At 43.2% G+C, this 25,685-nt stretch overlaps 2 long non-coding RNA genes across 2 annotated transcripts; both read left to right on the top strand.

Moving 5' to 3' along the window:
• The first annotated feature begins 5,716 nt into the window (after positions 1–5,716).
• LOC123335088 lies at positions 5,717–6,747 on the top strand. Its single transcript, XR_006553398.2, has 2 exons — positions 5,717–5,876; positions 6,624–6,747. It is a non-coding gene; the product is annotated as an uncharacterized LOC123335088 (long non-coding RNA).
• An 11,957-nt stretch (positions 6,748–18,704) lies between these two features.
• LOC102408381 lies at positions 18,705–25,376 on the top strand. The gene is made up of 2 exons (XR_328745.4): positions 18,705–18,862; positions 25,117–25,376. It is a non-coding gene; the product is annotated as an uncharacterized LOC102408381 (long non-coding RNA).
• Positions 25,377–25,685: the final 309 nt, after the last annotated feature.

Raw genomic sequence — 25,685 nt, 5'->3', positions numbered from 1 at the left:
TCTTTGCTTGTTTTAAAGATCCCACCACAATTGTACTGATAGTGCTGACGTGATGCAAAGGTATCTTTCTGCTACACGTGTATTGCTCACTTGGTTGTTTAAAACAGTGTGATTTCGCAGCACTGTTCATAATAGCCAGGACATGGAAGCAACCTAGATGTCCATCAGCAGATGAGTGGATAAGAAAGCTATGGTACATATACACAATGGAGTATTACTCAGCCATTAAAAAGAACACATTTGAATCAGTTCTAATGAGGTGGATGAAACTGGAGCCTATTATACAGAGTGAAGTAAGCCAGAAAGAAAAACACCAATACAGTATACTAACGCATATATATGGAATTTAGAAAGATGGTAACAATAACCCTGCGTACGAGACAGCAAAAGAGACACTGATGTATAGAACAGTCTTATGGACTCTGTGGGAGAGGGAGAGGGTGGGAAGATTTGGGAGAATGGCATTGAAACATGTAAAATATCATGTATGAAATGAGTTGCCAGTCCAGGTTCGATGCACGATACTGGATGCTTGGGGCTGGTGCACTGGGACAACCCAGAGGGATGGAATGGGGAGGGAGGAGGGAGGAGGGCTCAGGATGGGGAACACATGTATAACTGTGGCGGATTCATTTTGATATTTGGCAAAACTAATACAATTATGTAAAGTTTAAAAAAAAAAAAAAAAAAGAGTCTTCTCCAACAACAAAAAAAAAACCAGTGTGATTTCAGTTGCTATTTCTGCTTTAAAAATTCCTCCAAAAAATTGAGCAGCTTATACCAACTACTTTTATTTTGCTCTCAGATTCCATAGTCAGAAATTCAGGCAGGGCTTAGTTGAGATGGATTGCCTCTGGTCCGCGATGCTTGGGGCCTCAGCTGGGAAGATGAAAAGGCTGAGGTGGCTGGTCAGATGGTGGTTGGGATTCTCTGGAGGCTTCTGTCCGCACATGCCTGGTGCCTAGGCTGGAGTGACTCAGTGAGGACCGCAGCGGGAGCGTCTGCACAAGGTGCTTCTGTGGGCCCGGCTTCCTCACGAGGCAGCAGCAGGGTGGTTGTGCCCACATATGGTGGTGGTTCGGGGGTCAGCACTCGCGTGTCCTGGCCTAGGTCTTCAGGTGCCTCGTAGTTGTGGGAGGCCATCCTCAGATGGTAAGGGCAGGTGCACCACCTGTGTGAATCACTCTGCTCTCAAGAGGGAGAGGGGCCTTGGTTATTGTGTAGGCATAGTAGACTGCCTCTCCTCCAGAAACCTTGTGTTTGCTTTCAAAGGGAAGAAGTAAATATAGACCTTAAAAACGGATCAGTGGTCCACCATAATTTATGGCTCAAGGCAGTCAAAGCCTGGGCAGATTCGGGGGCAGGAAACACACATACATAATGCTCTCCTTTGGGGGGGGCATGTGTGTGAGCTCAGTTGTGTCTGACTCTGCGACACTGTGGACTGCTGCCCGCCAGGCTCCTCTGTCCATGGGATTCTCCAGGCAAGACTACTGGAGTGGCTTGCCATGCCCTCCTCCAGGGGATCTTCCAGACCCTGGGATCAAACCAGGGTCTCCTGCATTGGGAGGCAGATTCTTCACCAGTAGCGCCACCTGGGAAGCCCCAAGTGGCTTCTCTTTGAGAGGAGAAGCACCAAAGCCTGGGGCCACATTTTAGTATTGTCATATTTTCACACGTAAAATCGTTTTTATTTTTTCTTTTCTAGTCATAAAGAGATACTCTATCACACAGAAGTCAGAAAGAGAAAAACAAATATCGTATATTAACACATTTATGTGGAATTGAAAAAAATAGTATGGATGATCTTATTTGCAAAGCAGAAAGAGAGACACAGATGTAGGGAACTAACATTTGGATACCAAAGGGGAAAATGTGGGATTAATCTGGAGACTGGGATTGACATGTGTACCCTGCTGTGTATTAAATAGATAACTAATAAGAACCTACTGTAGAGCACAGGGAACTCTACTTAATACTCTGTGGTGACCTAAATAGGAAGGAAATAAAAAAAAAAAGGGAATAAATATATATATATATAGACATAGAATGAATTCCCTTTGCTATACATCAGAAACTAACACAGCATTATAAAACAATTACAACAAAAAAATTTTAAAAAGAGATATTCTGGTTAATCAAATAAGTTGTTTAGCAGATAGATCTCATATATAATATCCATGATATTATATTATAGGAAAAATCATAACCTCTTTGACTTGTAGATGTTCAAAATGTTTAAAGTAAAAAATTAAAGCTATATCAAATAGCATATTTAATTTAGCTCTGAAGATGTGTGAGAAAGTTTGCAGTACTTTAGGATCAAAACTATGAACACTAGTCTTATTGAAGATAAGTATTATAATGGCCTGAGTACCATTAACAGAACGCTGGACAGTTGAACATGCTGTCTTTTCATTAGCAAGGTCAGGATAATGTCTATCATAGCTCGCAACTTCTATACATGTCTGATTGCCACGAGACTCTTACTGCATTCTGAGAGATGATAACTTCACACTGGAGAGACTGGTTTCATGAACGAGAACCCAGGGCCTAAAATGTGCTTTGAAATATTTCCCATTATATGCATCTCCCTGACACGACTGAGCGACTTCACTTTCCCTTTCCACTTTCATGCATTGGAGAACGCAATGGCAACCCACTCCAGTGTTCTTGCCTGGAGAATCCCATGGACGGAGAAGCCTGGTAGGCTGCAGTCCGTGGGGTCGCACAGAGTTGGACACAACTGAAGCGACTTAGCAGCAGCAGCAAGAGGATTTTAAGTGAAAGAAGGAAGACTCAGAACTGTGTACACAGTGTCGTTTGTGTAGAAAGGAAACAAAAATGACCAGAGCATTGCTTACATGTGCATAGAACACCTCAGGAAGTAGAGTTGAGCTTACGTCATGTCGGGAGGGAGAGTTCCCTGCAAGCTCTTTTCTGCCCTTTGACTTAGTGTTATATTCACACAGTTCCTGGTCAAAACTTGAAGACATGAAAGAATTTTATTTCTGTGTAACCTTTGCTTTCTCACCTTCCACTCATTCCTCTCCACAATGGAACTGACCTCCTAATATGCCATTAGAGACGTACTTAAGAACTGAAACAGCATCTCTGACCGTAGCAGGTCGCTGATGATTTCCATGTTGCCACCTGAGCGGTTACTTTTCAGGCCTCGCTTTATCAGACTTCTGAGTAGCATTAGGATCAGTCCGTTATTTCTTCCCTCTTGAGAATTCTCTACTCTTGGGGCAGCATCCTCTCTTGGTCTTCTTTTACCTCTTTCTTCCTCTTTACTCTGTTGTACATGTTACAATCCCTTGGTATTGGTCCCAAGTCCTCCACCGTCTTCTGTCCATATTCTCTGTCTAGGTAAACCCATCTCTTTCCATCTGTTTAAATATTATCTGTACACAAAAGTCTTGCTTTCACAAGTGAGCTTGATTTTCTCCTAGCATTTCCCAGCACATTAAACTTCCTCATGTCCTTGTTACTTGAGTCAGAGCCTGAGGGTCACTATTGCTTCTCTCAACTACCCCTGCCTCCCACCTTATCTTATCCGTTCACAAGCTCTGTTGTCTCTTTTCCAATGTGTGTCTCACGCTCCTCCACTCTGCCCATCTGCATTGCTGCCTTTATGGTTCATCAACCCTCCCCTGTACTCTTCCCACAGTTTTCCCACATTTGCTCTTGCCACCCCACCCTCTCAACATCTATTTCTCATACAGCAGCCAGAAGACTTTTTCTTCCAAAAACTCAAAGTAGGAAATGCTATGCCCTCTGCTGTGGCTCCGGCTGTTCTTGGCAGCACATTTTAGCACAGCCTGCAGCGTGCTGGGTGAACCAGCCTCGCGGACTCTCCAAGTCTGTTCTGTGCGCTTCTCTACTGGTTTTCTCCGAGTCCTGGGCTATAGAGTCTCTTCCTCATCTCTGATTCCCTGGAATATAGCAGTCTCTTCCTCATCTCCGAGTCCTGGGCTATAGAGTCTCTTCCTCATCTCTGATTCCCTGGAATATAGCAGTCTCTTCCTCATCTCTGAGCCTCTGGGCTATAGAGTCTCTTCCTCATCTCCGAGTCCTGGGCTGTAGAGTCTCTTCCTCATCTCCAAGTCCTGGGCTATAGAGTCTCTTCCTCATCTCCGAGTCCTGGGCTATAGAGTCTCTTCCTCATCTCTGATTCCCTGGAATATAGCAGTCTCTTCCTCATCTCTGATTCCCTGGAATATAGCAGTCTCTTCCTCACCTAAGGACCTTTGTGTATGCTGTTTCTTTCTCCTGGAAATTCTTTCCTTGCTTTTCTCATGTCTAATTCCATATTCAATACATCTTAATTCAAATCTCTCTTCTTCAAAGAAGCCTTTTCTGGCCAGCCCATATAGAAATGCCACCCACCAGGTATTTGCCATTATTGGGACATTCCATCTAACCGCTGCGTTTTTGAGTTCTTTTGAGATTCTGTGGTGTTTTCAAGCAGGTTAAGGGTGATGTCCTTTTGACTGTAGAGATGATGAGAGGACCGAGAATAATGTGTGCCTTGATACCAACAAGGGATAGGAGAGTGTACCTCATTTTCAAATTATATGTGCAATAAAAGAGACAAGAACAAATTCAGGAAAGGACTAATGATTATTATCTTGGCTCAAGGGAATTGACAGATGGAGGAATAATATCCCTGGAGAGAAACAGGCATCCATTTACCATCTTGCAATCCTCCAAAGATATCTAATTACCTCCAAAAGCAACATTCATTACAGCTTAAATATAGCTTATTGTATTGGATTTTGAGCACAGTTAGAACTGTAAGATGTTTTTAGAGTGTATCCAGTTTATTTTCCTTTTATAAATGTGAATCAAGAGTTGGAGAAGTTAAATGATCTGCCCAAGGTCATCCCATCACTGGATGGACTTGTTGGAGTTTAGAATCTAGTCTGCTTTCTGCTCTAGGGGGATTTCCACCACATTTTATTGATGCCTGAACTTTTAATTCCTAAAGATAAAGGAGCTTGAGAATGATACGAACTCTATGAAGCCTTAATGCTTTTGTCTCCTAGCTGTTGTTGAAGTTATAGGAGCATATCAGATTTCTTTTTATTTTTTTTTAACATGCAGGCTTTAACTTTTATTTTTTATAAAACAACCTATAAGCTATATTCATATATGACAGTCATTTAAAAATAGAAAACAGAGATCAGTAATGATGATAAAGATAAAAATTGTTCTCAAACTTCTCCCCATCCCTTGGATAATAGTATTTTGATGTCATATTTCATCTCTAAAGGGTGGTTCAGAACGAGACAATTGTCTTCTTTAATCTCGATTCTACCACCCTGCTACCAAGAAATGTCAAAGAGAGAAGTGGGGCTTAAGTTTCTATTAAATTTAATTTCCACAGGTTTTTTTGGAAGCTAAGGCAGGTTATGACAACAAAGTAGGTGCATATTTTGGGCCTAAATACTTTTCCAGTTGTTTTAAGACATCTTCAGTGAGGCCTCAAATGTTTTCATTGGAGTATAAAAGTTGATGAATATATGTATATATATTTTAAAAACTCTAGGTCTCAATATATGAAGCTCACTCTCTGTTACTCACCTCATTTGATTTTAGCCCTTGGAGATGGATGTGTGGGTTGGCTGCTGTGGTTTTTTTCCATTTGTTGTTGCTGTTGTTATTTTCCCCTTAAGCACAGGATCTTTGCCTGATAACGGCTTAGGAGCTTGGAGGAAGGAGCCCAGCTGAGAAGTGATGCTCAGTGCGTGGGCGCTGTCCCAGGTGGCTACTGATGAATTAGACTCTCAAGGAAGGGAAACAGACAAAAGTAATTTCAACTCCACTTCAGCAGGCTCAAGACACCAACACATTTTGTTATGTAGTCCCTGGTGAGTAAATTAAAATTATATTGTTTTTCCAATACCCCTTGGAGCCAACAATAAGATAATGATGACTTGGAGTGTTTGATGTACCAGCGTTTTCCTCCTTAAGTTTCTTACATTCAAATCTGCAAACATTTGAATTTAAAATAGATGAGTCTCTCTCCTTATGGTCAAACAGAAAACTTTGGGCTGTCAACTTTCTAGTCAGACAGATCTGATCTAGTCAGATCAGACCTATCTGCAAGTTATATCTGGCTGAGCCTGACTTTTCCCTCATGGTGTAATTATGAAAATTAAATGAGACGATTAGGCAGATGGTTTTGCACAGGGTCTCAGGCTCCTGGCAGGTGAGAGGGAGGACATGAAGGAGCCTGGCAGGGAGCAGTTTGGGGCTGGTTTATGAACTAGGGCTGGGGACTTGCTGTGCTACTTGGAGAAGGTTAACTCAGGTTTTAACCACAAGCATGCTTATTACATCAAATGATGTTTTTCCACTGTGACTTTTTACAGTTTCTATTGTTAAACGTTTAAATTTCAAGGTATAGTGATTAGATGAACTACTGGTGAGGGCCGCACATGTGAACAATAGCTCTGAAATGTTAAAGATTTTAAATGTATCTTTAAAACCTGGCAGACATTGAGCATCAGCCAGCATCTTCCTGTGTCTTAAAATGCTTGTAATTTTCAGTGACCTTGGTGCCTTTAGTGTTTCCCCTCTCCTCCACCCCCTGAGGTGTTTCTTTGCTTAATCAGGAATGAAGCTGAACTTTTCTGCCACCTACTGCTTCTCAATGTGTATGGATGGCTTTCTTTGAGTTGTGCTCAAAATAACATCTGATCTGAAAGCAGCACCAGGAAATTCAATCATCTATGAAAAGAAGAGTGGGGAAAAAAAAAAAAAAAAGCCCAGCCCCTGGGAAGTTCAGATTCAGCTCTGGAAAATACACAAAGGGGATTTGGGTGAGTCTATTTCTGGAAATCTGACGGCTCCCGCACAATGTGCTGAACAGCAGGGGGATTCTTCTGTGGCTAATTCGCAGGTACAGCGCCTTGCTCCACTCTTTGCACCTTTTAACCCCTAGAGAGCAGAGCCAGCCCCAGCTGCCTGTCCTGCACGGGGCTAACTCGTCTGGTGGCATTTCCCCTGGTGGAATGTACTAGAACGCCTACTCTGATTTTCTAGATTCACTATGCCTGGGCAGAGAGGTGATATTTAGGGTCCTAGGCAACACATCTACACATTCTGGAGTTTTTTTTCTTGCTGTTGGGCTTATTTCTGCACCTCACTAACTAGTCTAGTGAACACACTTTTCCCCCAGGGACTCCTCCCTGCATCAGGGCATCCATATGCGCGTTTACCACCGTCTAATGAGACTTTCTCTTCCGGCTGCTGTGAGAGAGAGAGGACCGGCCCTGACAGCAGAGCCCGCTGGGGCGGCTGCCTCCAGCTTCCCCCACCCTGTGTGCCGAGCTGCTGCTTCTCCCAGAATTACAGCTTCCTCCCTCCCCACTCTCTCTTCCTTAAACCCAGGGTGGACACCTGGGTATGAAGCATCACTGAAAATGTCTTGGAAAAAAAAGCGAACATAGCTGTCTCCTCTTATATTCCGGCTTCTGGATTCATGTCTGCTGCATTCTTTTCTGTCTTCCTCTCTGACCTTGATTTAGTTCCCCGAGACAGGGATTCCATTGTCTCCGTCACAGGCAGGCTCCGGCTCCTAAGAGGTCTGTCTGCACTTTTCTCATCTATAGCTATGCTGAAGGGTACATTGAGAAAATCAACCCTGGCCATTATCAGCTTAACTCAACGGAACACAACAACCAAAAAAAAAAAGTCCTTTCGTTGGAATTATCTTGCTGTTTCCAGGTGAGAGATGTCATTTTGCCTTGGACTACCAGGATAATTGCATCATTTTTTCCACTTTGCTTTGCCAGTGGCCTAAATGTTACCCTGAGCTTTGACTCCTTTGTCTGGTTTCTTGTTCCAGCAAGTTGTGCTTCAAATGTTTTTTTCCCATGCTCCCTTTTCTCTGTTACCTGTAACCAAGGAAACTGATGCACGCTAAAAGCTTTCTGGTAAATGCACCTTCCATCATTATTTCTTCATTGCTGGCTTAAAATATTCCATTTTTCTGTGGATTTTATAGAAAACAGTCCATTGAAAGGAAGAAACCACTGGTCCAGATAAACCCAAAGTAAGGATGTGTAGAAAGGAGTAAAACTTTGGCCGCTCGTGAAGTTGCCTTGGAATTACGCCACAGGGGTAGACTGTATTTTGACACTGTTTTGTTTTATACTTTGGGGTGGTATCCTGGGTAAAGTAGTCTTAATACTTAACTGAGCTTGGATGATGTCACTGAAAGTAATAGAAAAAAAAATCATGATTGGTCTTCCCCGAGTTCTTTGGGCATATGCCATACAACATGGTAACCACTGGCCTCAAAATTTAAATTCTTTAAATTGATTAGAATTTGATAAATTGAAATTTCATCCTCAGGTACACTGACCGCATGTCACGAGTGCGGCGGCAGCATGTGGCCAGGGGCCACTGCGCTGGTTGGCACAGACGTGGGATATTTCCACTGCGGCAGAAAGGTCTATCGACAGTACTGCTCTCGTTATCACTCTGCTTAGGATTTTTTCCCATCAGCTGCCCTGATCACATTGCCTCTGCAAAACTTAATAGTCTCACTGAAGCCTGACTCATTCTCACTTCTGCCATGCATTGGAGGACTACTCCACAGCGCATTTTCCAGTTTTTATATTTCTTGGGCAGCATTTGTAGAGTTTAGAATATAATAGTCAGTATTCTTGATGTATTTTTATGTGTTAGTCCTAGATCTCACAGTAGGTTAAAATCATACTGAGGACTTCCCAGGTGGTGCAGTGGATAGGACTCCACTTGCCAATGCAGGGGGACACAGGTTTGCTTCCTGGTCTGGAAAGATTCCACATGCTGCAGAGCAGCTAAGCCCACAATTCCCGAAGCCGCTGTGCCGAGAGCCTGTGCCCCGCAACAAGGGAGAGGCTGCAGTGAGGAGCCTGTGCACTGCGGCAGAGGGCAGCACTGCTCATGCAGCTGGAGCACGCCCCCACACAGCAACAGGGCCCAGTGCGGCTGTAAACAAGCGAATTAATTAAAAAACATACCGAAGGCAAGACTTATGCCTCGTAGACCATCAGCATCTGATAGACCATATTGATTATTATCAATTTTTTTTCAAAGCATTCTCTGGGATTAAGCTCAGAGATTTTATATGCATCTTCTAGAATGTGGGCTCTTGTCAGGCAGTATTCATAATTTATTATTGTGTCCTCAGAGTCTGACACGTAATAAATGTTCAATAAACCTTAAAAAAGAAAGCATGCTCCACTGACTTCAAGGGTCCTTGAAGGAGGCAGAGGTCTGAGATGTCTAAGAACCCACTTCCTCATCATTCCGTTGGTCAAAGCAATAGAAAACCCAGTGAAGAGTCATGGGGCGACGCTGTAAGCGCCACCTTTGCTCAGGGAGTGAGTGGTGAGTGCAGACAGTGGGGGTAGAGATTGCTGGGAATATCTTTGGAGACCAGTGACCACCTAGAGTCACCATCTCTCCGAGTCTGAGTTTCCTAGTACTACGGTTCCTCCTGTAATCATTCTCAGAGCCTCAGAACGTCTTTCTGTGAGATTTGAAAGGCATGGAAAGCAAAACTGTAGGCTGCTGGCACCTTCCCTTTCAAAGAAGTGACCTGGGTTTGATTCTTACAAATAGGAGGACTTCTAAAAATCTTGAAATGGCCTTTTATTCCAGAAAGAGGCAACAATGGTTGTCGCCAGGCTTCACAGAACTGGTGCTCTATCTTGTTTGGGAATGTTTCTGTCTCCCACGGAGAGGCTATGGATTAGTGCTCCTGTCTTGGGATTCTGACAGCTGGAATTCTTGCTCCAAGGTGAAGTCCCTCAAACTGTGAAGTTGAGACACTTTCCTCTTCCTTCCAAAGTGAGAACAAACAATTTCTGGAAAAGATGAAAAGACCTTTTCCCTCAAAGGATTCATTGGCTCCCTTCCATAAGCCACTCAGCAACTCAGAATTTTACAATCAAATGTCTTTTTAGCATGTAATCATCTTTTATGGGGAGCTGGGCTTTTATAGTTGTGTGAATTACTCAGGTTGGAAGTACGATCACTTTAAAGAAGGTCTTCTGAATTGACGGGGGTGATATTCTGAGCAACTCCTTTGAAAGTGGGAAATGTAACAGGAAGGCTTGTGGATATTTCTTCTCCATTACAGCCAGAGAAGGAAGTTGGAAGAATGCTACTTTAGAGACTGAAAAGGAGCAGTCCTCAAGAGGTCACGGAAGACCCTGGAAGATTTGAGTTCAGTCCAGCTTCTGTTGGCTAAATTGTATCTGGGGGAATAGTTAATTATTCAGCACAGTGGGTGTTTTCAACAGTTTCTCCCTCCCCCGATGTGTGTTTCTTTCTCTAGTTGTCCTAGTTAAAAAAGAATATTATAAAAGCAGCTGAGCAAAGCATCCTTTCAGAAAACACAAAATAAAGCTAAAGTAACAGGACCAGGCTCACTTTGAAATCTGGCTGGGTCAGTTCCTCAGAGACGCAGTGGGCATGGCTGTCTCTTCTGTCAGCTCCCTTGATCCTGTACTCAAAAATACCTGGCAAGGACTTATGACCTTTTCATGGGAAAATAGAGACCGTCACCCCCCCGCCCCCCACCTCCCCAAACAGCCCCACGCTGACAGAGACTGATTCAGGATTATGCATCATTTCCAGAGCAAATGAATCCTCTCGATTTCAAGCAAGTAGGCTGGGGTTTAGATGCTGGCATTCTCCATAGCTTTGCTCTGATATGGTTCACTTTGCAGTGAAGTTAGAAATAAGGCTCTCGGTTCCCAGTTGCTGAAGGTCTCAGGAGGATTTTGCTAACCTCCTGTCCCATCTGGTGGCTCAGTGGTAAAGAATCCATCTGCCAATGCAGGAGATGCAGGTTTCACCCCTGGGCTTATCCCCTGGAGAAGGAAATGGCAACCCACTCCAGTATTCTTGCCTGAGAAATCCCAAGGACAGAGGAGCCTGGTGGGCTACAGTCCATGTGGTTGCAAAGAATTGAACATGACTTAGCAGCAGCTAAACAACAACAGCAGCAACTGTTCCACTTGCTGTGCAGGGATCCATCCCCAAATAACTTAAAATATCAAACATTTTTATGCCCCTAAATCCTTCGGGTTGGCAGTTCAATAAGGGCATAGAGGTGACTGACTGCTTCGCTTTGTCGTAGCTGGGACTTCAGCTGGGGAAATGCAAATGGCTGAGAGAGAAAGTCCATTTCCAAAGCCGGCTTCTTTCCTTGCTCGTCTGCTTGTTGCCGCAGCTGTTGGCTGGAACCTTGGCTGGGTTTGTCAAGTGGATTACTGTGTGTGGTCTTTCCATGGGTCTTGGCTTCCTCACAGCATGGAGGCTTTTGGGTGGTTGGTGGTTGGGTTGCTTACAGGGTAGCTCAGAGCTCTCAGTGTGAAAATAATTCCCATGAGCCTGGCAGAAGTTGCAGCAAGTTTTATGATCCAGCCTCAGAAGTCATGGGGTTGTTGCCGCCATTCTCCATTCACCAAAGCGGTCATACTTCTGCCCGGGTTCAAGGGGAGGGGACGTCGGTAGGTCACAACTTAGAGGAGCCTGTTGGGGAGATATGATTGTGGCCATTGTGGGAAATGCATTCTTCTGCATCCCGTGTTCACTTAGAATGGGGCTGAGCACCGAGTGGTATGACTTGCCCTGAGGATGAAGTCCTCCCACCAATTCCTCAGATTTACACTCTGTACAAGATAATGGACCAAACAGCTCATATCTCATGGACATGAAAGATTGTACATATCTTCCCTTCTCCCAAGAGAGGCATAGGAACACAGCCAGGGAGCTTTGGGGTGGTTTGTTACACATCTATGACTGGATGATATAGGTTGTTATAAAATCAGTGTACATTGTCCAATTTAATTTTCATGTATGCATAAATAACTACTTAGAATATATAATTTTTAAATTATATTACTTAAATATTGACACAGTTGTGTGTATATGTGTATAAAAAAATCTAGAAATAAATCTAACAGAGACATGCAATACCTTTATGAGGAAAAATATAAAAAACTATGTAGTCATTGAATGAAACATACATTCAGTGAATGTATGTTTCAATGAATGTTTCAATGTTGTAATGAAGAGAGAACAAATTTTTATAGATAAGAGTTTCAATGTAGTCAATAAATTAGATATCCTCAAACTGGTCTATAATTGTCTTCTAGTCAAAGTCCCAATAGAGATATCTGTTTATTTTTGTTTTGGTAGCTTAATTCGTTCTTCTTTAAGTTAGCCCCCCGGGTTTCTGCGACTTGCTACCAAGGAAGCCAAGCTCAACACGAGTTAATGTATCACCCAGTCTGCTTTGGGATGATAATCCAATACAGGCACAAGTAGCATACGAGAATTAAATAGACATGATTTTTTTTTACCATTCCCTTTGACAAGACGTTCACAAAGAGTCAGACATGATTGAGCAACTGAACTGAACTTGATTAGATGTGATCGAAAGTTAAAAACCAAGGTTTTAATGACTCCGGCAGTTTTGTCAGTATCTCTCAGGTTGCTAGCAGTGTAACTGAAATCCTCCAAAATGACTTTTTTTCTGCCCACAATTGTTCATCAATCATTCATTCTTGTTCTCCAATTAGTTGTTGAGTGTCACTTGTGATAGAGATGCTGTATCAGGTGCTAGAGATAAAACGCAGGCCAGCAGCAGCAACACACGACTCCAGCCCTGTGGAGCTGGCATTCCAGGCAGGCAGTGAGCTAGATGTAGAAATAACTGCACAAAGTTCTTCTAGATCACAGCAGCTGCTACGACGGAGACCCAGATGAGCGCCGTTTGTCTCCTTAGGTGCAGCCACATGGATAGGGTGCTGGAAAAGGTCAGTGGAAGCCTGTGTACTACAGTTTTTGAAGGATATAGGGTTATTTTGTAAATATGTACCTTCCAACAGAATTCACAGTACTTGAAATTAGACTATTATATTGATTTTTATTGCTCTAATGTCACAATAAAGCCTTGCCTTCACTCCCCTATCATATTTCTTCTGCTTATTAATAGACTTAATTTTTTTGCATTAAATGACAATTAAGTAAGAAAGTATCTGAGTCTAATGTGCTGAAAAGATAACTCAATCTCTGGGAGTAGATTAGATTTAGAGGGAGTAACTCAGGAAACATTAATTTAATAATTCTAATGGGAAATTATTCTTTGGAAAATGAAATCAAAATTAAAAGGCAACTAATGTGATTTGTAAATAAATGTCATTATCAACTGGAAAGAAAGTTTAAGATATTTTGATGCTATATATTAAAAAGCCTAATTTCTCCGTCTATTATGACTCGGCCCTGTCTGACCCCCACCTCATTCCCCACCCCTTTCTGTGGTGAATTTCAGGCAGCTTGAGCTCCTTATTGCTGACTGACCATGAAGAAGGCTTATTTTTTACTTTCTTGTTGGTTCTTCCTTCACTAACATCTTCCTTACTAGAGTGTCCTTTTCTTCTTTTGCCATTTAAGAATAGAATATTTTAGTTAATTTGCCAGTAGGTTTTCAGAAACGCTAGTTACCTCCGCCAGAATTTGGTTGCTTGAGCCTGGCTGGCTGGCCTTGTAGGATGAAACCGGCCCCAAGGAGCTGCCGGTGGAGACTGCGGTAACATCCAGAAGGTCGGAGCGGGGAGGTCAGTTTGCGTGACTCTGGAGCGACGTGCGTTCAGGCTTCTGGAGGTCATGCGAAGGGTTTGAAGCAGCCGACTGGCGGCCGCTCAGCTGTGTTAGGCCCGAGTGGCGGTGTTCTGGAGTATCGGGGTCTTCACCATCTCTGTCTTGAGTTTAATAAGCCGAGGGCTTACCGCACCCCATTATAGGCCCCGTGCTAAGGGCTGGGGGACAAGGCTGTTTCAGAGTAGGTTCCCTGGGAAACTGACAGGCGCTGGGGTGCAAGAGGCTCTGCATCTGTGCAAGGGGCGGGGAGGGAGTGCAGGGCAGAGACCGGAGGCCGCGCCGCGCGCACCGCGGGTGCGAGGGGCCCGCAGCGGCGCCGTGCGCCGGCGGGAGGGCTGCAGCCTCGGCGTCTGTGCACGCGGGTCGCCCCTCAGCGGCTGCCGCTGGGCCTGGGCGCTTCTCGGCCTGTGTTTCCCGTAGTCCCCAAGCGGCCGGTGGCGCACGGGTCTCCACCAGCAGCTTTCCCACTAACGGCAGGACCGCGTTCTTTGTTACTGAGGCGAAATCTGGGCAGGACCTCGCAGCATCCAGCACAAGGGCGGTCAGAGATCAAGTGTCCACTAGGGGTGGCAGTTAAACGAACAGCTCTGATGCGGTGTGACCGACTCCTAAGAGTATCTCAGGGGTTGCTGTTGCTCAGTCGCTCAGTCGTGTCCCGCCTTCTGTGACCCCATGGACCACACGAGTGGGACACGACTGAGCGACTGAACTGAACGGAGCATCCCAGTTGTGAGAAATTATTGGGAATTAGAGGGACAAAGATGAGGTGATGATAAGGAGAAAGATCGAAAAGCCAGGTAGTAAGAAAAGAAGGAATGCTTATGGAAGTATTTTCAAACTGAATTCTTGGAGCCAGGTAAGGTAGCCTAAAAATGGTAAGCTATAAATTATATTGTCAAGGAGAAAGAGGTGTGTGTGTGTGTGTGTGTGTGATGTAAGAGCAGGATGTTATAGGTGGAAGAGCCTAGGAGAAGGTTGGGAAGGAGGAAGGGAAGCAGGCAAGGAGAGCTAGAGGGGAGGGGATGGAAGGGAGGGAGAAGAGAGGAGAGGAGAGGAGAGGAGGAAGAAGAGAGGAGAGGAGAGGAGAAAGAATTGGGTGATTGCAGATGCTTTCTGTTTGGCTGGAGAGTGGAGTTGTGACTGAAGGTTCTTGTGCTATATAAGCAAGTTTAGACTTTATTTTGAATGCAAGGGAAAGCCTTAAGGCTTACAGATAGAAGAATGTCATCATTATATTTGGAGTCATTTGTTCTTTATTCTCCATACCTCATGTTATTACTTCGCCTCTGAAAGTTTATGGATGACGGCACACATAAGTACAGCTGAGTCTGAAATAGTTTCATTTTAGTACCTTGTCACAGAGCTACCAGCTACCATGTTGCATCAGCCAGGTTTTGACATAGAATAAGAGATTTATTATCGAGTTGGCTCTTCCGTGACTGGGAGCTGGTGGGACGGGCTATGCAGGCTGTTGTCTCTGCCTCTGGTACCCAGCTGGAAGTCTCTAAGATTCAGCTAGATCTACGATCAGGACGGAAGACTAGATGCAGATAACAAGGAGGAGAAATGAGAGCCCACGACGGTGAGTTAGAGCCCGTGTCCGCCTCTCCTATTAGGACCCACGTCTGTCTTTCACTGCCTCCAATCTTCATAAAGTGGGTGGTTTGTGGGAAAGCCAGACTTCAGGTCCGCAGGAAAAGCTGCTGTCTTTCATCATGGAGATGTGCACACATCTGGCTCAGGGCCTGGGGAGGCTGGGGAGGACCAGTGGACTAGGAGGAGCTGCAGATCTGGGTGCTTGCATGTGCCAGCCAGACAGCTCAGAGCTCAGTGACAGTGAATGAGCTGCCGCAGTGCCAGGGACTCGGCACTGACCCTCAAAGAGCGCTGGATACTGACTGCCTCCTTTCTGCCTTCCAACTCTTGTATGGATTTCTTTAGAGGCCAGCGCTAACCTAGAATCCCACGGAGAAGGAAATTCTGGGAAGCATTATTTCTGGATCACGAGGTTGACACTGCACAGAAGTGCTGCACGCCATTTTTTAAAAATTTAAGTATTAAGACATTCAACATTATACTCATTTCGGGTGTACAGCATGGTGACTTGACATGTATATTATGAGATGGTCACCACAGTAAGTCCAGTTACCACTTAAAGTTATAATATTTTAAACTATATTCCATATTCTGTGTGTTACATCCTCTTGACTTACTTATTTTATAGCTGAAAGCTTGTGCCTCTTAATCTTCACTCATATCATTCATCCCCCTACCTTCCTCCTTTCTGGCAACCATCAGTTTATTAAGTTTATTCTCTGTATCTATGAATCTGTATTTATTTTTTAATATCCCACATATAAGTGAGATTGTATGGTATTTGACTTTCTGTCTGACTTATTTACCTCAGCATAACACCCTCTAGGTCCATCTATGCGGTCACAAATAGCAAGATTTCAGTCTTTTACATGGCAGATTAATATTTCATTTTGTGTGTGTGTGTGTGTGTGTGTGTGTGTGTGCAACTCTGTTGCAAGCCCATGGACAATAACCTGCCAGGCACCTGTCCATGGAGTTTTCCAGGCAGGAATACTGAGCTGGTTGCCATTTCATTCTCCAGAGGATCTTCCTGGCCCTGGAATTGAGCTTGTATCTCCTGCATTGGTAGGTGGGTTCTTTACCAGTTGAGCCGCCAGAGAAGCCCACGTGTGTGTGTGTGTGTGTATTCCGCATCTTCTTTATCCATTCATCTGTTGATGGACACTTAGGTTGCTTTCATATCTTGGCTATTTTAAATATGCTGCAACAAATGTAGGGGTGCATATATCTTTTCAAATTAGCATTTTTGTTGTCTTTGGAGTCTCAAAAGTGGAATTGCTGGATGTAGGGTAGTTCTATTTTTAACTTTTTGAGGAACCTCTAGACTGTTTTCCATAGTGACTCCCCCAATTTACATTCCTACCAGTCAATTCTAAAGGAAATCAATCTTGAATACTCATTGGAAGGACTGTACTAAAGCTGAAGCTCCAGTACTTTGGCCACTGATGCAAAGAGCCCACTCTGGGAAAGATTGAAGGCAAGAGGAGAAGCAGACGACAGAGGACGAGGTGGATGGCATCACTAATCGATGGGCATGAGCTTGAGTAAGCTTCCGGAGATGGTGAAGGACAGGGAAGGCTGGCGTGCTGCAGTCCATGGGGTCACAGAGTCAGACACGACTGAGTGAGTGAACACCAACCATCAGTGAACAGGGGTTCCTTTTTCTCCACATCCTCACCAACACCTGTTATTTTTTGTCTTCTTAGTAACAGCCATTCTAAAAGGTGTGAGGTAGTAATATCTCATCATGTTTTGATTGCATTCCCCTGATAATTAGTGAAGTTGAGCATTTTTAAAAAATGTGCCTGTTTGTCATCTGTATGTCTTCTTCAGAAAAAATGTCTGTTCCGGTCCTCTGCCCATTTCTTAATAAAAAATTTTTTTTAAATTAAGTTGCATCAGTTCTTTCGGGCTTCCCAGGTGGCTCAGTTTTAAAGAATCTGCCTGCCAAGCAGGAGATGCAGGTTCAATCCCTGAGTTGGGAAGATGCTCTGGAGAAGAAAATTCTTACCCACTCCAGTATTCTTGCCTGGGCAATCCCATGGACAGAAGGGCGTGGCAGACTACAGTCCATGGGGTCCCAAAAGAGTCGGATGTGACTTTGAAACTAAACAGCAAGAACAAATCAGTTTATATATAGAGACTCTGGGTGTTAACCCCTTACCAAGCATATGATATGCAAATATATTATCGCATTCAGAAGCTTGCCTTTTCATTTTGTTACTGATTTCCTTTGCTGTGTAGAAGCCTATAATTTGATATATAATTAATTTGTTTATTTTTGCTTTTGTCAACCTTCCCAAGGACACAGATTCAAAAAGATATTACTAAGAATGATTTCAAAGAACTTACTGCCTATGTTTTCTTCTAGGAGTTTTAGGATTTCCAGTCTTGTATTCAAGTCTTTAATCCATTTTGAATTTGTTTTTGTATAAGTTATGAGACAGTGGTGTCCAAAGTCGTGTCTGACTCTTTGTGACCCCATGGACACCAGGCTCCTCCATCCATGGGATTTTCTAGGCAAGAGTACTAGAGTGGGTTGCCATTTCCTTCTCCAATATATTTAGTTAGGAGACTGTCTTTCCCGACTGTGTAAACCGGAAGTGCTTGGGTTCATTTCTAGATTCCCTGTTCTGTTCGCTCTTCTCTCAGAACCATAGTTTGGTTATTATGGCTCTGACGTAAACCGTAAGTGCTTGGGTTCATTTCTAGACTCCCTGTTCTGTTCGCTCTTCTCTCAGAACCATAGTTTGGTTATTATGGCTCTGTCATACAGCTCGAATTCAGGCAGTCTGATGCCTCTAGTTTTGTTTTTCTTTCTCAAGATGACTTTGGCCATTGAGGGTCTTTGGTGATTTCATTAAAAATTTAAGGATTATTTGTTTCAGTTCTGCAAAAAAATGGTGTTGGTGTTTTGATAGGGATTGCATTAAATATACAGATTGCTTTGGGGAGTAAGGCCATGTTACCAGCATTCATTCTGCTAACCCATGAGATGGCACATCTTTCCATTTATTTGTGCTGTCTTTAGTTTCTTTCATCAGTATCTTTGTTTTCAGAGTACAGGGCTTTTACCTCCTTTACTAAAGTTTTTCCTTGGAATTTTATTCTTCTGATGCAATTGCAAATGGAATTAATTTTAATTAATTTCTCTCTCTGATAGATTGTTATTATTATATAGAAATGCAGTAGATTTCTGTGTATTAATTTTGTATCCTGCATCTTTACTAAATTCACTTATTTTTTAGAACAGTATTTTTTTTTCTTTTTGTTTTTCTCTTTAAAACAGTTTTGTTTTTTTGGTGGCGTCTTTAGGGTTTTCTATATACAGTATCATATAACCTGCGAATAGTGGCAGCTTTACTTTTGCCTTTCCAGTTTGATTGCCTTTTATTTTAATGCCTCTTATTTCTTTCTTGATTTATTGATGGCTGATTGCTCTCACGGGACTTGCAATACTGCATTGAATACACGTGACAACGATAGGCACCTTGTCTTGTTCCTGATCTTAGAGAAAAGGCTTCAGCCTCTCGCCACTGAGTGTGATGCTGTCTGTGGGTTTGTCACATGTGGCCCTTCTTATGTCGAGGTATGTTCCTTCTGTACTCACTTTGTTGAGAGCTTTTATCATAAATGGTTCCTGAGTTTTTTCTATGTTTTTTTCTGCATCTATTGGGACAATCAAACAATTTTTATCCTTGGTTTTGTTAATGTGGTGTATTATGTTGCTTGCTTTGTGGATGTTGCACTATCCTTGCATTCCTGGAACAAATTCCACTTGATCATGGTATATGATTCCTTTAATGTGCTGTTGATTTTTGTTTGCTAATATTTTGCTCAGTATATTTGCATCTATGTTCATCAAGGATATTGAACTTTAATTTTCTTTTTTTGTAGTAGCTTTGTCTTGTTTTTGGTTTTAGGGTAATGCTAGCCTCATACAGAGAAGGCAATGGCAACCCATTCCAGTACTCTTGCCTGGAAAATCCCATGGACGGAGGAGCCTGGTAGGCTGCAGGCCATGGGGTCGCTAAGAGTCAGACACGACTGAGTGAATTCCCTTTCACTTTTCACTTTCATGCATTGGAGAAGGAAATGGCAACCCACTCCAGTCTTCTTGCCTAGAGAATCCCAGGGACGGGGGAGCCTGGTGGGCTGCCGTCTATGGGGTCACACAGAGTTGGACACGACTGAAGCGACTTAGCAGCAGCAGCAGCAGCCTCATACAGTCAGTTTGGAAGCGTTACTTCTTCATATTTTGGAAATAGTTTGAGAATTATAGGTATTAAATGTTCTTTAAATGTTTGGTTGAATACAACTGTAATGCCATCTGGTTTGTTGTTTCTTGGGAGTTTTTGACTACTGCTTTAATTTTGCTACTAGTAATTTATCTATTAGATGTTCTATTTCTTCTTGATTCTTTTTTATTTTTATTTTTTCTTAATGTATATTTTATTGAAGTATATTTGACTTATAATGTTTCAGGTGCACAGCAAGGTGATTCAGTTATACAAATACACATATGTTACTTTTGAGGCTATTTTCCATTTCAGAATATTAAAAGATATTGACTGTGGTTCCTCCTTCTATACAGTAAACTTTTGTTGCTTGTTGCATATCTATTTCTTTAAAATTACAAATCTAGCATTCTAGTCATACCAATCTAGATAGCATATTCAAAAGCAGAGACATTACTTTGCCAACAAAGGTCCGTCTAGTCAAGGCTATGGTTTTTCCTGAGGTCATGTATGGATGTGAGAGTTGGACTGTGAAGAAGGCTGAGTGCTGAAGAATTGATGCTTTTGAACTGTGGTGTTGGAGAAGACTCTTGAGAGTCCCTTGGACTGCAAGGAGATCCAACCAGACCATTCTGAAGGAGATCAGCCCTGGGATGTCTTTGGAAGGAATGATGCTAAAGCTGAAACTCCAGTACTTTGGCCACCTCAGAGAAGAGTTGACTCATTGGAAAAGACTCTGATGCTGGGAGGGATTGGGGGCAGGAGGAGAAGGGGATGACAGAGGATGAGATGGCTGGATGGCATCACTGACTCGATGGACGTGAGTCTGAGTGAACTCCGGGAGTTGGTGATGGACAGGGAGGCCTGGCGTGCTGCGATTCATGGGGTTGCAAAAAGTCGGACACGACTGAGCGACTGAACTAACTGACTGATGGTCTTATTACCATTTTCTTAATTGTTTTGGGTTTATTTTCTGTGTATCTTTTTCTTTCTTTTTTTTTTAATTTAAATTTATTTATTTATTTATTTAATTTATTTGTTTTAATTGGAGGCTAATTACTTTACAATATTGTATTGGTTTTGCCATACATCAACATGAATCCGCCATGGATGTACACGTGTTCCCAATCCTGTATATCTTTTTCTTCTCTCGTGTTTACTGCCTAGAGAAATTCCTTTAGCATTTGTTGCAAACTGCTTTGGTGGTGCTGAATTCTCTTAACTTTTGCTTGTCTGCAAAGCTTTTGATTTATCCATCAAATCTGAAGGAGAGTCTTGCTGGGTAGAGTATTTTTGGTTGCAGGTTCTTCCCTTTATCACTGAAATATATTGTGCCATTTGCTTCTGGGTTGTAGAGTTTCTGTTGAGAAATCAGCTGATACCCTGATGGGAGTTCCTTTGTATGTTATTTGCTGTTTTTCTCTTGCTGCTTTTAATGTTTTATCTTTGTTTTTATTTTTTTTTGGCTTGATTACTGTGAGTCTCAGTGTGTTCCTCTTTGGGTTTATCCTTCCTGGGATTCTCTGTGCTTCCTGGACTTGTTTGACCATTTCCTTTCCCATGTTTGGGAAGTTTTCAGCTATTATCTCTTTAAATACTTCCTCAGGTCCTTTCTCTCTCTTTCTCCTTCTGGGACCCCTATATTGCAAATGGTGTGTTTAATGTTGTCCCAGAGGTCTCTTAGGCTGTCTTCACATATTTTCACTCTTTTTTCTATATTCTGTTCTGCGGCAGTGATTTCCAGCATTCTGTCCTCCAGGTCATTTATCTGTTCTTCTGCCTCAGCTATTCTGCTGTTGATTCCTTCTAGTACATTATCCATCTCTGTTTGCTTGTTCTTTACTTCTTGTGGGTCTTTGGTAAACATTTCTTGCATCTTCTCTGTTGTTTTCTTGAGATCCTGGATCATCTTCATTATCATTATTCTGAATTCTTTTTCTGAAAGTTTGCCTATCTCCACTTCATTTAGTTGTTTTTCTGGAGTTTTATCTTGTCCCCTCATCTGGGACATAACTTTCTGCTTTTTCATTCTGATTAGCTTTCTGTAATGTGGTTTTTGTCCTAGCTGTTGTGGGGCTGTGGTGCTTCTTGCTGCATCTGTCTGCCCTCTGGTGGAGGAAGCTAAGAGGCTTGTGTAAGCTTCCTGATGGGAGGGACTGGGTGGGAGATGCTGAGCTGTGCTCTGGTGAACAGGGCCTTGTCCCTAAGGCTTTAATCCAATTATCTGCTGTTAGGTGGGGTTGCACACCCTCCCTGTTTGTTGTGTGGCCTGTGCAGACCCAGCCCTGCATTCTGTGGGCTCTATGGTAGGGTTAATGGTGGCCTCCAAGAGGGCTTACACGAAGGGGGAGCTTCTGGGACTGCAGCTGCCAGCGCCCTGGCCCTGTGGGGAGCCCTGCTGGTCCAGGCCTCCTTGGAGACCCTCCAGTGCCCTGTGCCTGTGCTGAGCCCCTGCTGATCCAGGCCTCCACGGGAGAATCTCCAGTGCCCCGGCCTTGTGGGGAGCCCTGCTGATCCAGGCCTCCATGGGAGACCCTCCAGTGCCCCGGCCTTGTGGGGAGCCCTGCTGATCCAGGCCTCCATGGAGACCCTCCAGCGCCCTGGCCCTGTGCGGAGTCCCTGTCGATCCAGGCCTCCACGGGAGACCCTCCAGTGCTGGCGGGTGGTTTTGGTTCAGTCTCCTGTGGGGTCACTGCTCCTTTCGTCTGAGTCTTGGTGCACACAAAATTTTGTTGTGCCCTCAAAAGTGGAGTCTCTGTTTCATCCAGTCCTGTGGAAGTCCTGTAATCAAATCCCAGTGGCTTCAAGGTCAGATTCCCTGGGGGTTCCCCGTCTCTTTGTTGGATCCCCAGGCGGGGAAGCCTGGTGTGGGGTTCAGGACCGTCACAACAGCGGGAGAGCTTCTTTGGGATTACTGTTCTCCAGTCTGAGGGTCACCCACCTGGCGGGTGTGGGATTTGATTTTATTGCGATTGTGCCCCTTCCATGGTCTCACTGCAGCCTCTCCTGTTTTTAGGTATGGGTATCTTCTTTTGGTGGGTTCTGGCATTCTCTTGTTGCTGGTTGTTGAACAGCTAGCCGTGATTTCGGTGCTCTCACAGAAGGAGATGAGCGTGTGTCCTTCTCCACCATCTTGAACTGGAAGCCTGATTCAAGTCCATCTTTTAAAAAGATTTTTTATTTTATATTGAAGTAGAGTTGTTTAACAGTGTGGTGTTAGTCTCAGGAGTACAGCAAAGTGCTTCGGTTATACATATACGTGTGTCTACTCTTCTTCAAATTCTTTTCCCATGTAGGTTATTGTGAGATTCAGTCTTCATTGTATGTTTCTGGGAATCCATCTATTTCTTCTAGGCTGTCCATTCTCTAGTAATCTCTTACGGTTCTGCGCATTTCTTTGGTGTCAGTTGTAACTTATCCTTTTTCATTTCTGCCTTTGTCTATTTGCCTCTTCCTCCCTTTTTTTTTTCTTGATGAGTCTGGCCTAAATATTTGTAGATTTTATCTTTTGAACAACATAGTTCTTTTTTTAAAATTGAACTATAGTTGATTTATTTTGCTGTGCCAATCTCTGCTGTAGCAAAGTAGCTCAGTTTACACACATATATATTCTTTTAAAGTATTCTTTTCCATTATGATTTATTGCATGATACTGAGTATATGAATAGTTCCGCATGTTGTACGTTAGGACCTTGTTGTTTGTCCATTCTAAATGTGATAATTTGCATCTACCAACTCCAGTCTCCCAGTCTGTCTCTTTCTTTCCCTCCCTCCCCTTGGCAACTGCAGAATCTGCTCTCTGTGTCCAGGAGTTGGTGTCTGTTTAGCAGGTAGGTTAGTTTGTGCCGTATTTTAGATTCTGCACGCAAGTGATATCATGACACTTGTTGAAAGACCCAGTTCTTAGTTTCCTTAATCTTTCCTGTCGTTCCGGTCTCTATTTCATTTATTTCCACTCTTATCTTCATTGTTTCCTTCCTTCCACTAATTTGAGTCTCTGTTCTTCTTTTTCTAGCTTCTCTAGGTGTCAAGTAAGATTGTGATTCTTCTTGTTTCTTGAGGTAGGCCTATATCACTAAAACCTCCCTCCTAGAGTGACTTTTGCCGTGTTTCATAGACGCCGGTACGTTTTGTTTCCACTTTCACTTATCTCAAGATGTTTTTTGTTCTCCTCTTTGATCTCCTTGTTGACCCATTGATTACCCAGTAGCATGTTTAGTCTTTGTTCAGTTGTGTTTTTTCCCATTCTCCTCTTGTAGTTGATTTCTAATTTCATACCATTGTGGTCTGAAAACATGCTTGATATAATGTCAGTCTTTTTAAATTTACTGAGGCTTACTTTGTGGTCCCACAGGCTCTATCCTGTATTACGTTCCATGTGCGTCTGAAAAGAATGTGTATTTTGCTGCTTGGGATGGAATGTCTGTTGGGGATTTTCTCCCCGGGACTTGGAAGCGACGAACCCGAAAGAATGACACTCGGACAGTCTTTTGCTAGGACTGACGAGTTTATTTCTGCAGTCAAGCCTTTTTATAGAAGCAGGAATAAAGAGCTTAGAGTATACAGCCAGCAGAGCGCGTACGGGGTTAACACCTAATCAGTAAAAATATTTCAAGGACAGCGTGCTCCAAGTGACCCATGTGCTTATCCCATAACCCGTTTTCTCAAGCAACATCCTTAATATTTATTATTAAATCTTGGCGCTGGGCATAACCAAAGGCAGAAGATGTTTTTCTGCCTGCAGCACCAAGCTGGGGTACTTCTGGCCCTTCGCCATTTTCCCAAGGACTTCCTCCAACCGGCTATTTTGTACTGGGCTTCCCAACAATGTCCTATTAAGACTATCTGGTCTGGTATTCTTTAAGACCAGTGTTTCCGTATTGATTTTCTGTCTGGCTTATCTATCCTGGATGGATGTGAGAGTTGGACTGTGAAGAAGGCTGAGCGCCGAAGAATTGATGCTTTTGAACTGTGGTGTTGGAGAAGGCTCTTGAGAGTCCCTTGGACTGCAAGGAGATCCAACCAGTCCATTCTGAAGGAGATCAGCCCTGGGATTTCTTTGGAAGGAATGATGCTGAAGCTGAAACTCCAGTACTTTGGCCGCCTCATGCGAAGAGTTGACTCATTGGAAAAGACTCTGATGCTGGGAGGGATTGGGGGCAGGAGGAGAAGGGGACGACAGAGGATGAGATGGCTGGATGGCATCACTGACTTGATGAACATGAGTCTGAGTGAACTCTGGGAGTTGGTGATAGACAGGGAGGCCTGGCGTGCTGTGATTCATGGGGTCGCAAAGAGTTGGACACGACTGAGTGACTGATCTGATCCGATCTATCTATCCTGTGGTATAAGTAGCATATTAAAGTCCTCTACAACTATTGTGTTACTGTCACTTTTTCTTTTAATGTATGTTGATATTTGCTCTATGTATTCAGATGCTCCTATTTTGCTTGCATAAATATTTAGAAGTATTATATCTTCTTGTTGGATTGATCCCTTTATCAGTATATAGTGGCTTTGTCTCTTGTTACAGCCTTGGCTTTATAGTCTATTTTGTCTGATATAAGTATTGCTACTATAATTTTTTTTGTTTCCATTTTCACAGAATATCTTTTCCCCAGCTTTTCGCCTTCAGCCTACTGAGAGGTGGTGTACAATGCTGCAGCTCCTTTGACTTCAACTGGAAGAAATCGGAGGCACACAGTTTTGTACAGTTTTCTAGTAGTTTCTTGTAGAGTTAAACTCCAGTTACCTAGCGTTGACTCACCTGATATATACCACTCACTGACTGCTTTCCCTTCCCTCATCTTTTTCCCTTTTCCTATATAAGTGTTTCTTGCACTTTAAAAATAAACTGCTTTGACATGAATCTTTGTCCCAGAATCTGTAGGAATTTCTGCAGGAAACTGAACTAAGAAAAATAGGAGGCTTATGGAATTTAGATGAAGAAGGCGGAACCTAGAGTAACAAGTAGAGAGAAAGAGCTAGAAGAAGTGGGATGGGAAAGGGAACTGGATGAATGGGAAGTGAGTAAGGTGGAAAAACTGCTGAGCTGGTAGGGACACAGAGGAAGTTGTTAACCTAACCTGAAAATACAACCTTCTTACACAACTACATCTTTTCACTGCATAAATAATGCCTGTGATTTAACCACACCACCCCGACATTGTCTGA

Source organism: Bubalus bubalis, chromosome 1 (genome assembly GCF_019923935.1).
Source record: "Bubalus bubalis isolate 160015118507 breed Murrah chromosome 1, NDDB_SH_1, whole genome shotgun sequence".
NCBI lineage: Eukaryota > Metazoa > Chordata > Mammalia > Artiodactyla > Bovidae > Bubalus > Bubalus bubalis.
This window is presented reverse-complemented; position numbering and strand designations above follow the sequence as displayed.